The sequence below is a fragment of the Lingula anatina genome, chromosome 6 (assembly GCF_051362555.1).
Source record: "Lingula anatina isolate TDL-2025a chromosome 6, LinAna3.0, whole genome shotgun sequence".
Lineage (NCBI taxonomy): Eukaryota > Metazoa > Brachiopoda > Lingulata > Lingulida > Lingulidae > Lingula > Lingula anatina.
The window spans coordinates 1,468,908-1,477,629 of record NC_141772.1 but is presented as its reverse complement, the minus strand read 5'-3'; the positions used below and the strand labels follow the sequence as shown (position 1 = coordinate 1,477,629).

At 35.2% G+C, this 8,722-nt stretch overlaps 1 long non-coding RNA gene across 3 annotated transcripts; it reads right to left on the bottom strand.

Annotated features, from left to right (window-relative positions):
* Nucleotides 1-415: 415 nt before the first annotated feature.
* LOC147760970 (uncharacterized) lies at nucleotides 416-3,752 on the bottom strand. 3 transcript variants are annotated; one of them, XR_015335139.1, is made up of 3 exons: nucleotides 3,071-3,339; nucleotides 1,565-1,657; nucleotides 416-1,157 (listed from the first exon to the last, which is right to left on the bottom strand). It is a non-coding gene; the product is annotated as an uncharacterized LOC147760970 (long non-coding RNA). The 3 variants fall into 3 exon arrangements; XR_015335138.1 differs by lacking the exon at nucleotides 3,071-3,339 and adding an exon at nucleotides 1,781-2,645; XR_015335137.1 differs by having other exon boundaries at nucleotides 1,565-3,752.
* Nucleotides 3,753-8,722: the final 4,970 nt, after the last annotated feature.

Genomic DNA, 8,722 nt, shown 5'->3' with positions numbered 1-8,722 from the left:
GTATTTTTTCTCTCACTCGGTATAATTTTAATATTATAATGCATTTAATTAAAATTTTAGTCCAAGGTTGAGGCAATGCCACGACACGTCAGTTTACTGAATACTCGTTATAAATTTCTTTATCTTGGAAATTTCCCTTTTTTTCAGGATTATTTGACACGTACTAACACTGTTCATATTTGTCGGTAAACAAGTGCACAGTGCTATACATTAAGAATAATTTTTATTCATTCATAAATATATTTATGTACAAAACATATCAGAAATTTTAGTATTCACTGAGCTCTTTAAAGTGAAACAAATAAAGATGAGAATATTGAATTTCAAACTATTATTTACTATATTAACTTAAAATATCTTTTAAGTCAACTCTATACTCAAGCACTCTATACTCTATACTCATGAAAGTAGCATCTGTGAGTGAAACCATTTTATTATATCAATAGAAGAACAAAAACAAAAATTTTACACATAAGCAGTAATAAATGAAGTCATAAGAATGATTAAGTTGCTACAGTTTTCCAGTTTTATGCAGTCTATGATGGCATTTTTTTCAACCGTGCAAATAGAAATAATTATATTCTTTTTTATCTGACTTGCTGATACCAGTCTGTGCCAGATACTATTCCACTTACAGGCCAGCAAGGTCTGAGAATCTAATGGGCCGAATGAAAAAAAAATCCTAGAAGATAAAGTGGTTAATTCTTACAAATAGGATAAAAAACATGGGATTTTCAAAAGGTTATTATAGATCAAGACAACACTTAGTAAGAACATTTATAAAATGTAACAGCTGAAAAAATTAACTGGTAAGTAAGCAGTAAGTGACTGCTTTAAAGAAATTTCACAGAAACAGAAATTTCACTGGCAATCAGGTAGACTGTTATACCATGGCACTCAACAATTTATATATAGGTTTTGAATTTTTTTCCACGTAACAGTAACATAAAATTTATGTCCACTTTTGCAATGTATAGAGTCAGTTAGGTGACTGAAAATATTTTAAAATGTCATAAAGGAGCACTATTAATTTAATGCAATCTCTGTTGGCCAGTCTTATCCAGTTTCTTCTCCAAAAAGGACAACTCAAGTGAGAATTTCTTCAGGGCCTTTTCTTCTGCCTTGCTAATGCCATGCCACTCAGAAAAGAGAGAAACCTGTAGGTTAGAAAAAAAACCATAATAATAGCATTATGAACTACTTGTATCCATGTAGACATTATGGAATTACGCAGTGAAGTTTAATGTGTCTTGTTATGACTTGACTGAAATAATGTTCACCACATAAATGAACAATTTACAACTAAATTTATATAGAACATCAAGATTCATGATCACAAGCTAATAACCCCAAGAAACTGAAAGAAATTGTACTTATTACAAGAAATTATTTAAATCCGCCCTGGTTCCTACTCTTCTGACAGGACAAAAAGGGGATTTCAGAGAGGCTGGTTGCTAAAAGGAAAATGCCCAAGGTTGTTGTATTTTGAAAAAAAAAATTAAAAAGGGTACTGTTGTTAGTGAATGTTTAATGCATCTTAGGCATTATGACAAAAGTAACTTACCCCAGACACACTGACCTCCTTTTTTCATTGACATATTTTAATTTTTTCCAGCCTGACCATAATTCATATATTCAATGCAGCCTTCTCCCACATCTATAATAGAAAAAAAAACTTGAGTAGTGTTAAGATATGCATGTCAAATTCATTATCAATTTTGAGAGAATTTCTGTTTCAACACTACAAGATGAAATATTTAATTTCAAGTAATGAATAAACCTTAATAGAGTTCTATTCTTTTGCAACCACCAAGGCAAAGCTTCTTTCTTAAAATGAACTGAAACATCCAAGCTTGCCACCTAACATGCCAAAGTAGTGAAGTATAATTTAAGTAGAGAAGCAAGTACCCCTTAATTATAGAGGTGTCTTACACAATAAGGTGTGTCTTACACACCTTGACTCAAAGAGAGATGTGTAGTGAGATAACAGGTTAAGTAATTGGTGGAGCCTAGGTGAACTTAAAACCTTAAGACTTTAAATTAAGAAGCACCAGGATTCATGTGTGTTCTTTTTTCAAAGGTTTAATATGAATTAAAACATACATATGTAAAAAGAAGACTAAATAAGTTAAAAATAACTATACCAAAGACACTGTGAAGTCAAACTTCCTGTTAGACCGCCATGATGGAAAATGCTGGGTGGAGGCAAAATTTTCCAGTCAAAAAAACTGAGCACTTTACTTTAACAACAAAGTTACCACTCCAAAGCCACCCACCATGGTGAGAAGAAAAATGATGACCAACTGTCATGATAAGTCTTTTTAGATTTAAACATGAAAAAGGTAAAGGCCAAAATGGTACATTTACCCATAACACTAGAGTAAAAAATTGGTATTCTGAACAAATCAGGTTATTTTTTTCAAGAAATATTGGAGCAGTATCCATGCAATATATACCACGCCACGACCAAGATGTTCAAGAATCTAAACACACCAAATTTTTTTATAATCTTGCATTTGAAAAGTACAAAAAGCGGTAAGGCTTTTGGCCGTAACAAGCGTAACACTTTTTGATCGGAACTCATGAAAATTGTCAATTGTCGTATCCAAGCTAGACCACATGTAAAATCGCATAAAAAAACAATACTGCTCAAGCAAGTGTGTTGCACACATAAAAATTAGTTAAATTTTATGACTGTCATGTGACACAAGTTTCAAAAAGTAGGAGGAAAATGTCTTTTGGAGTAATTTTTTTTCGAAATATTAACAAGATGGCGGCTTAAGCATCTGCTTGTTATTCGGCTACTGAAAGTGCACCTAAGTTTTATTCTTTGCTATTGCCACAAATTACTTAACAATTGCAACTGTATAAAGACCAAACTTTCTTCATCTGATACTATATTTATAGGCACTTGTTATGAGTGGGAAATATTTTTCGTGCAATATTTATTCTCCACACACCACCTCGCGAGATCAACGTGTAGCTGGACACTTACACAGTGAGACCCTACGACATAAAAGTTGCAATTTATCTTCATATTTCGTGTAGTTATGCATTTAAAAGCACTTACCTGTTTTTTTGAAAACCTTGTCCAACGTAATATCATATAAATTCTGTATTTCTCTCATTTTTTAGAAACTTGGGACTCCGTTTCTGTTTCTGTCCTCAAAAATCAACAGACGAAGGCACAGATACTAACAAACGAGATTTAAACGAGAGCAACAATTAAGCGTAACAGAGATAGGCATCCATTGTTCTCTGGGTTCTATTCATTCCGACCAATGAGAGACCGTAATACGGGCTCCGCCCCCACGCGTGTAATCTCCTTCTGTTATAACTCCTTGGTTTATCTTACTTCCAAAGTGCGTGGCGAGTACTACTATCGTACTTATGAAGTGCGTCACACTGAGACGACGCATGTGACCAGCACGATAAAAGTGCGTCACAAGTACTTGCTTAGGTGCATCGTGCGCCTATATCAAAGCTGATACGAACAGTCTGCTTTCAGTTCAAAGTCGATGGCGCATCCTTCTTGGAATTGCCGATTTTGGAAGACAAAACAGTGAATGATAAAGAGACTCGGTTCTCCCTTTTATACTATTTTGATTATCCGTGCGTTCCACCAATTTGACGCACGAGTGTCGTGCTTAACACTCCCGTGCTCATTACGTTTCTCTTACGTTTCTCTTATTTAGTAAGTACGATTTCTGAAAACACTTACGATTATCTCACTCACTGTGTGCGACACAAGTACAGATCGTGCGTGCGCCTTACTTCTTCCAACTTCCACGTTTAGAGCACGACACACCTACTCATGAAGTACATACTACTTACTACTTAATTTTCATCCTGCGACAACGCTACGCCTGACAAGAACTCCGAGGACGTACGATCTCTTAGCACGCACGACGGGTTGTAAGAGAGGCTTTAGATCTCCCTCATAGCCCAATTCCAATTCCGGTACAATTCGTACTTAGACAAATCTGATAATTTTACAACGCAGAGAAAACCTTATTAATATTTATATAATGGTTTTATACAAAAAATGTTATTTGGAATAAGCTGGAATGTCCGTACAGCAGCGTAGCTTGACTTCGAATGGTCGTTTCCCTTGTATTCCTCGCGTGATCTGTTCACCTTTTGAATACAGCGCCCCCTGTACCTCCTAATGACCTTCCTTCTAAGACACGTCATCGTCGACCCGTTAAACGACAATTAATACATTAATTCGCCCTAAACTATGAAATACCTGTGAAATAGAAAATTATGCTGTGTATGCATTAATTGTGGCATAATTCAAGTCTCAGACAGAAGGAAACAGAAATATGCTAAAAAAAAAAGATGAACATAGATTAGTTGTCCCCCTGCAAGAATCTAGAATATCACTGTCTGTTACTGATATCACATGATCTCTGCTAGTACAACCTAGCCCTGGTTGGTTTACAACTTAACCTAATTTTGTTGCCTCGACCAGGTGACAATTTCCAAGAACTGTAGATAACCTATATTAAACTAGTACAGCTTAGACTTTAGATCCGCCCTGGTTGTTGACAACATCACCTGATTTTACTGTGTCGATTGGTAACAGTTTTGAAATTATACATAACTTATTAAACTGGTGGGTGCGCAACTGCCTTGATAGTAGCTGATTGAGTGTGTCAGCCGACGAGCTGGGGGTGGTGGGGGGGGGGGTTGACTGAGCCCACTTAGGTCCCTTGGTGCAAAAAATTGGCATTTCATTCAATTAAAAGATAAATAATAAATTATATTATGTAAGCAGCACTTCAGCTACAATGTAGCTGCCATAAGCCCCCATTCTTTGTTCCCTTTGAATATAAACATTTCAGCCTTTACTGCTAAATTAAGTTTTGAACAATGGGTTTAAATACGTTTACTAAAATCCCGTTCACTCTGAGCGGCGTCCTTTCTGCGTCCTTCGTGCGACCAAAGAGTTATAACAGGAGGAGATTACACGCAAGCCTCTCTATTGTCCGATGTCTGTTACGGTGGGCGGAGCTAGCTACGGGGGGCCTCCTGTCTCAAGTTCTCGTCTGCGTCGCTCTCCTCAGCTTGGAGATTGATTTCATGTGCGTTATATCGCATTAGAATTCGTGATCAGTGGTTTCAAAACGGCGCTGTATGCTGACGATTTTATTCAGAGGTGATTATTTGAACAGTGTGCAGGGAGGGAATGATATCATAGAAAGAGGTGATAGGATGGTGACCGAGGACGGTCGCCATGAGTTTGATTTTCTATCGATGATACAAGGCTTTTTATTCCACACCCTAGAGATAAATCACTTATAAGTCGATAGAAAACGTCCCAACTGGCTTGTGAAAGTGACATTCCTCTCTGCCAAACGATATTATATTAAAACATAAAAGTTTGGACACTCCAGCCCTAAACATATAGATTGTGACAGCGCCTATGCTTTGTGACCTTGGTTTATAATTTCTTAATTTTAAGTATTTTTCCCTCAGTAGGGCCTATAAATTTTAATATTATAATGCATTAAAGTGAAGTTCTAAACACTGAGTCGAGGCAATACAATACATGTGATAGTTTTCTGAATACAAGTTCAAAATTTATTTATTTTGGAAACTTTATTTCAGGATAACACATACTAACACTGTTTATATTTGTCTGTGAACAAGTGACTGCAGATACAAACATAGTGCTTATCATTAATAATAATTTTTATTCATACATAAATTTATTTATGTACAAATCGATCAGAAAAATTAATATTAACTGAGCTCTTAAAAATGAGACATGAATGAAGATGAGAATACAAATTTCAATTTCTATTTACCATATCAACTTTTTAAGTCAACTCTGTACTAAAGTTTAGTGATAGTAAGATATGTGCATAAAACCACATTTTACTGTATCAATAGATGAACAAAACCAAAATTTTACACATAAGCAGTCATTAATAACTACACAAGTAAGATTAAGTTGCTTCAGTTTTATGCAGTATAAGTTTGCTTTTTTCAGTTTTGCAGATAAAAATAATTATATTCTTCTACATCTGACTTGATTATTTCAGTCTGTGTCACATACTTTTCCAACTCACAGGCCAGCAAGGTCTAAGAATCTTATAGGCCGAACGAAAACAAATCAAAGAAGATAAACCGGCTTCTTATTACAAAGAGGATAAAAAATTACAGTGGGATTTTCAAAAGGTCATTATAGATCAAGACAACATTTAGAATGAACATTTATAAAATAAATTGGAGTACATGTTACAGCTGAAAAAATTAACTTGGCTAGTAAGTGACTGCTTTTAGGGAAATTTTAGTGAAACAGTCCGAATTTTGCAGAGAATCGGTAACATTTTATTATTAAGAAATATAGATATCTAGGTTTTGGGTTTTTTTTCCACATGACAGTAACAAATTTATGTCCACTTTTGAAATGTATAGAGTCTGTGAGGTGATTGGGAATCATTACAAATGTCACGAAGAAGCACTATAAATTTAATGATATTTCAAACAGTCTCTGTTGGCCAGTCTTGTCCAGGTCTTCTCCAAAAAGGACAGCTCGAGTTATATTATTTTCCTCAGGGCCTTTTCTTCTACCTTGCTTATGGCATGCCAGAAATAAGGGAAACCAGTATGTTAGAAAAAAATATAATAATAGCATTATGAACTATAAGTATCCAAGTATAAATTATGTAATGAAGCAATGAAGTTTAATGTGTCATTGTTGTTATGACTTGACTGAAATAATGTTTACCACATTAATGTACAATTTACAACTAAATAAAAAAAGGCTTCTTGATTACAGGCTCATAATCCCACGAAATTGAAAGAGTTTGTACTGATTACAAGAAATTAGATATCATTCATATCAAAATTATTTAAATCTGCCCCGGCTTGGACATAATAAGATTCCTTTTTATGTCCAAGGCCCTGGTTACCACTCTTCTGACAGGACACAAAGGCCATTTCAGAAAGGCCAGTCCCAAGGTTGTTGTTTATTTGAAAATGGTGAAAAATTAGTGAAAGTTAGTGAATGTTTAATGCATTGTAGGCTTACCTCAGACACACTGAACTTCTTTTGTCACTGATATTTTAATTCTTCCCAGCCTTACCATGATTCATATTCAATGCAGCCTTCTCTCATATCTATAATAGAAATAAAAACTTGAGTAAAGTGTTTAGTAAGAATGTCTGAATCATTATTAATTATGAGAGAATTTCTGTTTTGACATTGCAAGACGAAATGTTTAATTTCAAGTAATGAATAAGCCATAACAGAGCTGAATACTTTTGTCATCACCGAGGCAAAGCTTCTTTCATAAAATGAACTTATACATCCAAGCTTGCCACCTAACATGCCAAAGTAATATAGTATAACTACAGTACGGAAGCAAGTACCCCTTAATTATAGAGATGTATTACACACCTTGACTCAGAAGATGTGAAGATGTGTAGAGTGTAGTGAGATAACAGGTAAAGTAATTGGTGGAGCCTAGGTGAACTTAAAACATTGTGACTTTAATTTAAGACGCACTGGGGTTCATATAAGTATTTTCAAAGATTTAATTTTATTTAAAACACATGTAAAAAGGGAAGTTTATAACCATAGCAAAGACTTAAAGCCAAGCTTCCTGTTAAACCGCCATGATGGAAATGCTAGGCAGGGGCCAAACCTTTCCAGTCAAAATAATTGAGCACCTTACTTTTACAACAAAGCTACCACTCCAAAGCCACCTGCCACGGTGAGAAGAAAAACGATGACCAACTGTCATCTTAATTTCTTAAAATTTTAAGCACAAAGAAATTAAAGGCAAAAATGGTGCATTTAACCATAAAACTAAGGTGATAATTTGGCACTCTGAACAAAAAGGGTTATTTTTTTCAAGAAATATTGAAGCAATATCCATGCAATATATACCAAGCCGCGACCAACATGTTCAAGTACCCAAACACACCAAAATCTTTCATAATCACGCTTTTGAAAGGTGCAAACAACTTTTAGGAGTTTGGCCGTAACAAGCGTAACAGTTTTTGATCTGGACTCGTGAAAATTGGCCTGGTGAGCCTGGAAATTTAAGTATCGGTTGGTGTGAGTGGCCTACCTGTAGCCTTTCGAATGACCGCCACTCTCATGTGTGATTAATGAATCAAAAAAAAAAAAAAAAAAAAAAAAAAAAAAACAATAGACTTGTTTTCCTCCAGCTCTCTGGTGAAATTAATGTTATGGTTTTGACTGCTGATAAAGTCAGAGAGGGCAGTTACAGCCTGTAAGTGATTCATGTGGCAAACGGTGAACGTGTCATGTACATATCCCAACCAAAGAAGTGGAGGAGTGGGCATGGACCCAAATGCGCTTCACCAAAGTTCTCCATATATAACATTGGTTAAAAATATTGTCCTACCTCCAGTATCATGTGCTTTTATTTATAAATAATCACATCACAGGCGAAAATTGTTATAAATGATGATTTTCATGTACCCCCTCAAATCCGACGTTTCACTGTGATTTTCACAGGGGTAAATAAATGTCCATTAAATTGAAAAGACGCCACCAAATGTCACCAAATTTACACACATTTAGCATTAGGGTGTCCTCGTTAAAGGCATTGTGTCTTATAGCGTCTGTGCCTACCGCGTACTGTAATTATCGTTTCTTTCTCTTTTTCATTTGCTGTATACTATCTTTTGACATTTAAAATTGTGTAAGTTCATTTGTTAAAAAATGAAGCGTATTGAC